Raw genomic sequence first — 9,375 nt, forward strand, 5'->3', positions numbered from 1 at the left:
CCTTATTCGCTAGGCTAAATGCCTGTCACTCATCTCAGAATTCTTCATTATAGCTGCAAAGTTCAAATAAATTCCCATTCACAGCTTCAGGGTGCACATGTCTTTGGGGGGGCCACAATTAGCCCACTGCTCTGTTAGGCCCATGCTCTTTTGCTGCCTGTCTGGGAAGAAAATCCACGCCCAGCCCTAAGCAGTAATGTCTCCTGCCTATAAACTGCCAAGACACTTAACCGGATGGACTCTGTGTTGTCGGTGTTTGCACGCAAGGCTTAGTTTCGGGTGAGTTTATGGGTCTCCCTTTCTTCATCTTTGGAACTGAGAAGAAATTACATCTATTCATAGCATCAGTTGGATTTTTTTAAAAAGCATTAAGGGACTTAGAACAGTGCCTAGACATAATAAGTCACCAGTACGTGCTATAATTATCACTATCTGATCATCCACCTTCCCCACCGCAGTGGAAACTCCTTAGAGACAGGCATCTCTGCTCCTCCGCGGTGAGTAAGGAGCACCTGCCACAGATTGCGGGTGGATGATGGGAGAAGGTGGCAGGTGAGTCATTGGGAAGTAGAGATGCGCAGTGGGAACTGTGCTGGGGGCAGCGCCTTGTCAGTCCAGCGCTCCATCCATAGTGAAAAGTGCTCAGATCCCCCGCAAGGAAGGAGAGTCTCGTCTTGGTCCTTCCGAAAACATTGCTACTACCTACACGTCTTCCCTTTGACTCACAGCTTGGAGACCTGCCCCTCAGTGCCCTTCTGAGCAAACGCAGCACACCCCAGGAGACTCCCTGCTCCCAAGAACTTGGTGGCTGATTCGTCATGGCGGTAATTATATTTCATTATTCCCATCATACCCCTTGGCACTGACGTGCTTCCGAAATAGCAGGGAAGGGGAGGGGGGAGCGACTCCTGGTTCAAGGGGAGAGTGACGCAGCAGCCGTGGGGGCTGGGGAACAGATAGATGTGCTGACTCACTCCAGCCTGGATCTCCTCCCCGACTGCCTGCCTCTCCAGGCCCGCAGGAGCTGTGAGAGTCTTTGCTGGGCCGCTGCTAGTTCTTGCCACACCCTCACCCTCCTGCACACAATCCCAGGAGCTGGTTTGTAACACAGCCTTCCAGAGGGCCAGCACCGCCTAGACCTGGAGTGGGGAACCAAGGGCCATTTGCATATTTGTAACATCATTCGCAGGCCATACAAAGTGATCGACTTAAACATTAGCCTGCTCTAGATTGATCGAATTTCCAGTCCTGCCTGTGGTTGCCTTGGCAGGGATTTCCTGGGCCTTAGATGGCCCACAGGCTGGATGTTCCCCACTCCTGCTCTAGACAGATGGTGTGCTCTGAATTTTTCTAGATTTTCAGTGTTAGAACTGAGGGCTGGGAGCAAGCTTTAGCTTAACAGTTAAGACACCTGCAGCTCATATGCCTAACTCGGGCTCCAGATTCCAGCCTCCTGCTAATGCATACTCAGGGAGGCAGCAGGTAGTTGGGTAGTTGGGCTCAAGTAGTTGGGTCCGGGGGTAGAAGGCCTGGATTGAGTTCCTGAGTCCCAGCCTCAGCCTAGCCCAGCCACAGCCATTGCAGGCATTTGGGAATTCAACCAGCAGGTGTGCGCTCTCTCTGTCTCTCTTTTCATCTGGGCAGGGCGGGGGTGGGGGCTGGGGGGGTGAGGAATGTGAGGGGAGGAGGAGGGATGAAAAAGAATCAAGGGCTGGCCACTCGTTATGTGCCAGACCCTGTCCTGTGTGCTCCACTGATTACATCACAGAATTCTTAGGACAATTGTAAGGGAGATCTATTATTAGCTGCACATCCCGGGAGAACACTAAGGCTCCGAATGTAAGTAACTTGCCTAAAGCTACAGTCCTCGTGTGCTACTCAGCGAGACTTCCAGCTGAGGTCTAACTCCCAAGTCCAGGCTCTTGAGCTCCGCTCTCCCGCCGTCTCCTAAGCTGCTTCCACGTGATGGGAAAGGCAGATTTTCTCTCTCCACAACTGCACAAATGAGGTCCACCTTCATATCTAAGCAGTGGCTGCAAATAACATTTTCTGTCCCTCAGGTTCACAAACATCGGGGCAGACACTTCACAGGCGGACAAACAGTGCGATCTCAGAAACGCATTGACTTGGCAGAGTAAACGGGAATGGGCTTCAAGCTTCTAATTCATCGGAATTCATGAATTAACTCTGGAGGAAAAGATCGCGGGGGAGAGACATTTCCGGCCTCACCCTAGCTATCGAGGGTGCGTGTGCAGGCATGTGCAAGGATCCATTTGGGAGTGAGGTGCATACAAAGTGAAGCTTACTGAAAAGGCAGAAACTGAACTCCTGCTGTGTACGTTCCAGGCAAATATTATAAAACCTAGGCCAGCGCCGCGGCTCACTAGGCTAATCCTCTGCCTTGCGGCGCCGGCACACCGGGTTCTAGTCCCGGTCGGGGCACCGGATTCTGTCCGGGTTGCCCCTCTTCCAGGCCAGCTCTCTGCTGTGGCCCAGGAAGGCAGTGGAGGAAGGCCCAAGTATTTGGGCCCTGCACCCGCATGGGAGACCAGGAAAAGCACCTGGCTCCTGGCTTCGGATCAGCGTGATGCGCTGGCCACAGCGCGCCGGCTGCAGCGCCCATTGGAGGGTGAACCAAGGGCAAAGGAAGACCTTTCTCTCTGTCTCTCTCTCTCTCACTGTCCACTCTGCCTGTCAACAACAACAACAACAACAACAAAACAAAAAACAAAACAAACAAACCAAAAACCCTAATCTGCTATGCAGCGTGCACGCAGCGGGCCAGGAGCCACTGACTGGACTCAGAAGTCCCCAGATGTGGGATGAGTGTTTGGCCTAGTGTTTAAGGTACCCACATCCATGCTGGAGTACCTAGGTTCAATACCTGTCTCTGGCTTCTGACGGCAGCTCCTGCTATCGCCACTTACAAGAGAGACCTGGATTGAGTTCCTGGCTTCTGGCTTCTGGCTTCTGGCTTCTGGCTTCAGCCCTGGCCCCACCCCAGATGTCCGGTATTTGGGGAGCAAACCAGAGGATGGGAGGCCGGCCCCGCGGCTCACTAGGCTAATCCTCCGCCTTGCGGCGCCGGCACATCCGGTTCTAGTCCCGGTCGGGGCGCCGGATTCTGTCCCGGTTGCCCCTCTTCCAGTCCAGCTGTCTGCTGTGGCCAGGGAGTGCAGTGGAGGATGGCCCAAGTGCTTGGGCCCTGCACCCCATGGGAGAAGTACCTGGCTCCTGCCATCGGATCAGCGCAGTGCGCCGACCGCGGCAGCCATTGGAGGGTGAACCAACAGCAAAAGGAAGACCTTTCTCTGTGTCTCTCTCTCTCACTGTCCACTCTGCCTGTCAAAAACAAACAAACAAACAACAACAACAAAAAAAAAAACAACCAGAGGATGGGAAGGCTGTCTGTCTGTGTCTATCTCTCTGAGAAAGAAGACAGAATCCCAGAAACAGAGATAAATCCCATCGTGTGCTCAATTTGGAAAACAGTAAAGCAACTCTTTCCCACCCAGAATCAGCACTGATTGATTTAGTTCTGTTCCATAGAACGAACTGCCAAAGTGATGTACAGAAATAACACTTCCTCCTTATGTTTTTAAAAATCCTGCACTCTTTATTCTAAAAACTCTCTGGTGGGAGATATTTGCACAGAAAGAAAATAATATTGATTAGTCAAAAAAGGAGAAAGGAACTTGGGAGATTTTAATTCTTTAGTTTTATATGGAAGCAGGCCATTTTCCTGGGAACATGAAAGACAGCAGCAGTCTGTGTCCAGCAGGGGCCACCCGAGAAGGAAGGCAGTGACATTCATGGGCAGGGATGGTGGATTTCCCATGGGCTGAGGCTGGTGAACCACGACCATGGAGATGGGGGAGGGGACTCGCTCCTGTGCCCCGACTCCTCCGTGGCTGATTCCCACCCGGGCTCCCTCCCAGGGGCTGATGTCTGTGCTCCGTACCCCCCGAAAGGGAAGGTGGAACGACTGCGGTTACTGTCGTTTCAGACGATTGCTAAAAGGACAAGAATGCATCACACGGTGACCACGAGAAGACCTGCCAGCAGTGCTCCGGTCCACCTCTGTCTGGAAACTGACAGCTCAGTGTCACTGTCAATCAGAGCCAGCGTCCAGGGTTCCTGAGAGGAGGCTACAGCTGTCTCACTTACAAAAGTGCCACCGAATTCAATTATGCCCTCGGCTAACCCCACGCATACAAACGTTTGTTTTCCGGCCTTTTCCAAGGCAGCAAAGTTGCCTCTCAAGTTCAACACCTTCAAGGTAGTGTGAATGTGGATCATTCTACACACGCTTTTTTTTTTTTAACCAGAGATAATTTATTTATTTTTTATTTGAAAGGCAGAGTGGCAGAGAGAGAGACAGAGAGAGATCTTCCTTCTGCTGATTCACTCCCACAACGGCCAGTTCTGGGGCAGGCTGAACCCAGGAACTCCATCCTGGTCCCCCACTCAGAGAGCAGGGGCCCAAGTACTTCGGCTACCATCTGCTGCCTTCCCGGGTGCACTGGGAGAAAGCTGGACAGGAAGCAGAGCAGCCAGGCCTTGACCCGGCCTCTGGGATGGGATGTCTGTGTCACAAGTGGAGGTTTAACCCACTGGCCGCTGGGCCAGCCCCTCCCAACAAGCACTTTTCATTGAACTGCCAAAAATGGAGTTTCCTTGTGTCAAATGTACAAATGTATGTCTTTAAAAAAAAACGGCCGGCGCTCCGGCTCACTAGGCTAATCCTCTGCCTGCGGCGCCGGCATACCAGGTTCTAGTCCTGGTCGGGGCGCGGGATTCTGTCCTGGTTGCCCCTCTTCCAGGCCAGCCCTCTGCTGTGGCCTGGGAGTGCAGTGGAGAATGGCCCAAGTGCTTGGGCCCTGCACCCCATGGGAGACCAGGAGAAGCACCTGGCTCCTGCCTTCGGATCAGCGCAGCACACTGGCCATAGCGGCCATTTGGGGAGTGAACCAACGAAAGGAAGACCTTTCTATCTCTCTCTCTCTCACTAACTCTGCCTGTCAAAAAAAAAAAAAAAAAAAAAGAAAGAAAAAGAAAAAAAGGAAAAAAAGAAGACACCTAGAGGGCGCCTGTACCCCTTTGTGCCCTCAGCCCTGAAAAGCCTGCACCGCAAACCAAGCCCTTGTGGAGAGGAAGGAGCGCCCCCTAGTGAAGCAGAGCTTCTCAACAGTCCTTCCACACTAAAGCTCCGTCTCCAGTTCTTTTTTTTTTTTTTTTTTTTTCAATTGTAACATAATTGTACAAATGTATGGAGTACAATGCAATGCTTTGATACCTGTGTACATTGTGTAGGGATAAAGTCAAGGTGGTTAGCAAATGCATCATTTCACACTTATCATTTCTGTTTGGAGAAATCTTCAAAATCCTCTCACTGAAATATATAATGCATTATTAACTAGAGTTCACCTACCACACTACAGAACATATTCATCCTATCCAGCTGCAACTTTGTAGCCATTAGCCAGCCATTCCATTGTTCTGGAGGGTTCCTCCCAGGGCCCAGCTACCAGGTGACTGCCTTTGCAGGCTGTGGCCCAGGGTGCAGGGCTTCGAAACTTCAAGGACCATTAAAATCAACTGATAGCTGAGAAGAATCTACCAGCTCCCCCAATTTTTTTAAATTCCAAACCTGAAATTAATAAGTTTAATTAAATGGCCCAAAACATCACTAGTCACAAACAATTCAACTCTTTTTTTTTAACTTTTATTTAATGAATATAAATTTCCAAAGTACAGCTTATGGATTACAATGGCTTCCCCCCCATAACTTCCCTCCCACCCGCAACCCTCCCCTTTCCCACTCCCTCTCCCCTTCCATTGACATCAAGATTCATTTTCAATTCTCTTTATATACAGAAGATCAGTTTAGCATATATTAAGTAAAGATTTCAACAGTTTGCACCCACATAGAAACACAAAGTGACAAATACTGTTTGAGTACTAGTTAGCATTAAATTACAATGTACAGCACATTAAGGACAGAGATCCTACATGAGGAGTAAGTGTACAGTGACTCCTGTTGTTGACTTAACAAATTGACACTCTTGTTTATGGCATCAGTAATCACCCGAGGCTCTTGTCATGAGTTGTCAAGGCTATGGAAGCCTTTTGAGTTCACCAACTCTGATCATATTTAGACAAGGTCATAGTCAAAATGGAAGTTCTCTCCTCCCTTCAGAGAAGGGTCTTTGATGACCTGTTCTTTCCACTGGGATCTCACTCACGGAGATCTTTCATTTAGGTCATTTTTTTTGTTTTGTTTTGACAGTGTCTTGGCTTTCCATGCCTAAAATACTCTCATGGGCTTTTCAGCCAGATCTGCATGCCTTAAGGGCTGAACAATTCAACTCTTAAATATTTATACATAAAGTATATATAACACAGAATGTGAGTTGATTTTACATTTTCTAGGATGAAGGGTGGGTCCTCTAAAGATTCAAAGGCATTTTTTTTTTAAGTTTAAGGGTTTTATTATCAAAGTCTTGTAAAACAATTTCAGAAACTGTACATCAACATGGCACAGACTGTAGCCTACTTTTGTATTTGCTGCACAAAAGTGAAGCTTGAAACTCCTGTAACTAGGAACAGTTGCCTAACTACTTTGCATATAACATGGAATCACTGTGTGCATGTGATTACTACTGCAGTAATAGTTAACACAAATTTATTGGTTTTATACATCTTGAGATCAAATAAAAAGTACATTATCAAGTAGATTTGTCTTATTTTAAAAGCATATGAAGGTCAATTTAAAATGCACTACCCTCTTTTTCATCAATGAGTTTAAAACTTTGAAAATCAGAACAAGAGAGAACTTTATTTTACAGATGAACTCCGAATAGTTGGAGAGCTGTGGGGAGCAATCCGGACTAGACTGAGTTACTGGAATTAAGACTTATTCTATGCATCTGCTCTCCCACAATATGGCGCTGGGAGAGAAGTAAACAGCTTCTACACAGCTGCCTCCAGTTCAGCTAATAAACTGTAGGACTTGCTCCTGATTGGAGAGCAGCGTACTCGGCGTGTGGGCAGCCGAGTTAGGATTGGCGGAGGAGGACTATAAAGGAGGAGAGAGACGGCATGCACCAGGAACATCTAAGGGGAATACCTGTGCAGCCCCCGAGAGAGCCGGCCGGCGGTGTGCCGCTCCCCTGCGGAAGTGGGGAATGTGGCCAGGGGGAACTGCCCTTCCACGGAGGTGGAAGGGATAGTAGCCAACCCGGGAAGAACCAGCAGCAAACCCGGGGAGGGCCGAGCAGACGAAAGAACAGCGCAGGGTCCTGTGTTGCTCCTCCACGAAGAGGGGGAGCGACATAATGGTGCCGTGACTCGGATATGAAGCCTAGGCAGGGCTTAGTGTCGTTCCTCCACGAAGAGGGGGAGCGACAGAGAGCTTTCACTGATGTAGACGTGGAATAAATTATTTCAGAAAAAAAAAATCCCCAAACACCTTATGAAAAAGTATACAACTCTACTTCAAAATAAGCTCTTTACTCACTGCCAAAGACAGTTTTATTTGAAATCTTATTTCTGTAATTAAAGCCTAATTAGCCATCAAAAAAGGTTAGTGCATATACAGACAACCTTTCAAAGTTAAACGAAAGCCACAAAAATTTAGCCATAAGGCTCAAAGGATTATCTATCTCAAATGCTCATTTCCAGATGTAATCTAACAATGTTAATTTGTCATGTCAACAAACAAGACCATAAGTAGATCCATCATGTTGGAAGATTTTAATGACATTTAGGATATTCTTGCCACAGTAACATGCAATCAGTGCATTCCCTACATGGCTCTATTATGGCAATGAATCAAATTCTAGAAATACTCTAAGAGAACTTACTTAAGAAAGGAGATCATACAACATAAACAACCCATGCCTGCTGTAGATGCATGCAGCTTTTCATTTGTATTTAAGAAGCAGCACTAGAATAGTAAAACTGCTTACTCAGTCAGATTTCACCATGACAAGAATTGTTTACCCATGTACCATTTTTCTAAAAGCTTTTTGATGTAAATAACTAATATCAATGTCAGAAGCTTTATAACCATTTATAACTCAGCTGTATACATTTAGGTTTGAGATGAACAAATACAGCATTAAGAAATCACACAAAGGAATGACACTGATGCATGTACACAGTTGGAGTCCCAAAGAGGCAGCATTCAGTCACTCATATCCATGTCTTCTTCATGATGGTCATCCCCGTTCACTTTGGATTCTCTTAGCGAATCACCAGCTCCCTTTTCCACAGAACATTCCTTAGTTTTAGGTGAACCAGCTTCAACTGGTTTCTTCTCCTCTTTTTTCTCTTTCTCGCTGTCATATCCCTGTTCCTCTTCATCATAATCCCGTGTAACTTTTACATCTTTATCACTCTCTGATTTTCTTTCCCGTTCCTTTTCCTTATCTTTACTTTTCTTCTTCTTGCTTGTTGATCGTTCCCTTTCGTCTCTGCTTCTTTCTTTGTCTTTATCTTTCTTCTTCTCCTTTTTATGTCTCCTAGGGGATGGTGAGCGAGACAATTTTCGTTTAGGAGACCTGGGTTTTTTAGGAGATCTTGTTCCACTCCTGCTTCGTCGTCGTCATCTATCTCTGCTTGCACTTCTAGAACGTCTGGCTGTACTGTAACTTTTTGGTGGTGTTTTGGAACGTTTTTTTTCTTTGTCTTCTTTCTTTTTGTCTCTGGTTTTTGATGTGCTCCTTGACCTTCTACCTCTCTCTCTGGAATGAGATCTTCTCCGTCTTGGACTTTTGGATCGTCGTCTACTCCTTGACTTAGAATGTGATCGCCTCCTTGATCTGCTTCTTGATCGCCTGTGCCTAGAAGATGAAGGAGTCCTCCTCCTCCTGGAACGTGATCAAAGGCTTTTTTTTTTTTTTTTTGACAGGCAGAGTGGACAGTGAGAGAGAGAGAGACAGAGAGAAAGGTCTTCCTTTGCCCTTGGTTCACCCTCCAATGGCCACCGCGGCCAGCGTACCACGCTGATCCGATGGCAGGAGCCAGGTACTTCTCTTGGTCTCCCATGGGGTGCAGGGCCCAAGCACTTGGGCCATCCTCCACTGCCCTCCCAGGCCACAGCAGAGAGCTGGCCTGGGAGAGGGGCAACCGGGACAGAATCCGGCGCCCCGACCAGGACTAGAACCCGGTGTGCTGGTGCTGCAAGGTGGAGGATTAGCCTAGTGAGCCGCAGCACCAGCCCAAAGGCATTTTTAAAAAAAGATTAATTAATTAATTTATTTGAAAGGCAGAGTTACAGAGAGAGAGGTCTTCCACCCATTGGTTCACTCCGCAGATGGTCACAATGGCCAGAGCTGGGCCGATCCAAAGCCAGGAGCCAGGAGCCTCTTC

The 9,375-nt window shown here is 47.8% G+C and overlaps 1 pseudogene; it reads right to left on the minus strand.

Moving 5' to 3' along the window:
* Window positions 1–8,065: 8,065 nt before the first annotated feature.
* LOC103351299 (serine/arginine-rich splicing factor 11 pseudogene) lies at window positions 8,066–8,881 on the minus strand (annotated as a pseudogene).
* Between the last annotated feature and the right edge of the window lie 494 nt (window positions 8,882–9,375).

The sequence above is a fragment of the Oryctolagus cuniculus genome, chromosome 12 (genome assembly GCF_964237555.1).
Source record: "Oryctolagus cuniculus chromosome 12, mOryCun1.1, whole genome shotgun sequence".
NCBI classification, from domain to species: Eukaryota; Metazoa; Chordata; class Mammalia; order Lagomorpha; family Leporidae; genus Oryctolagus; species Oryctolagus cuniculus.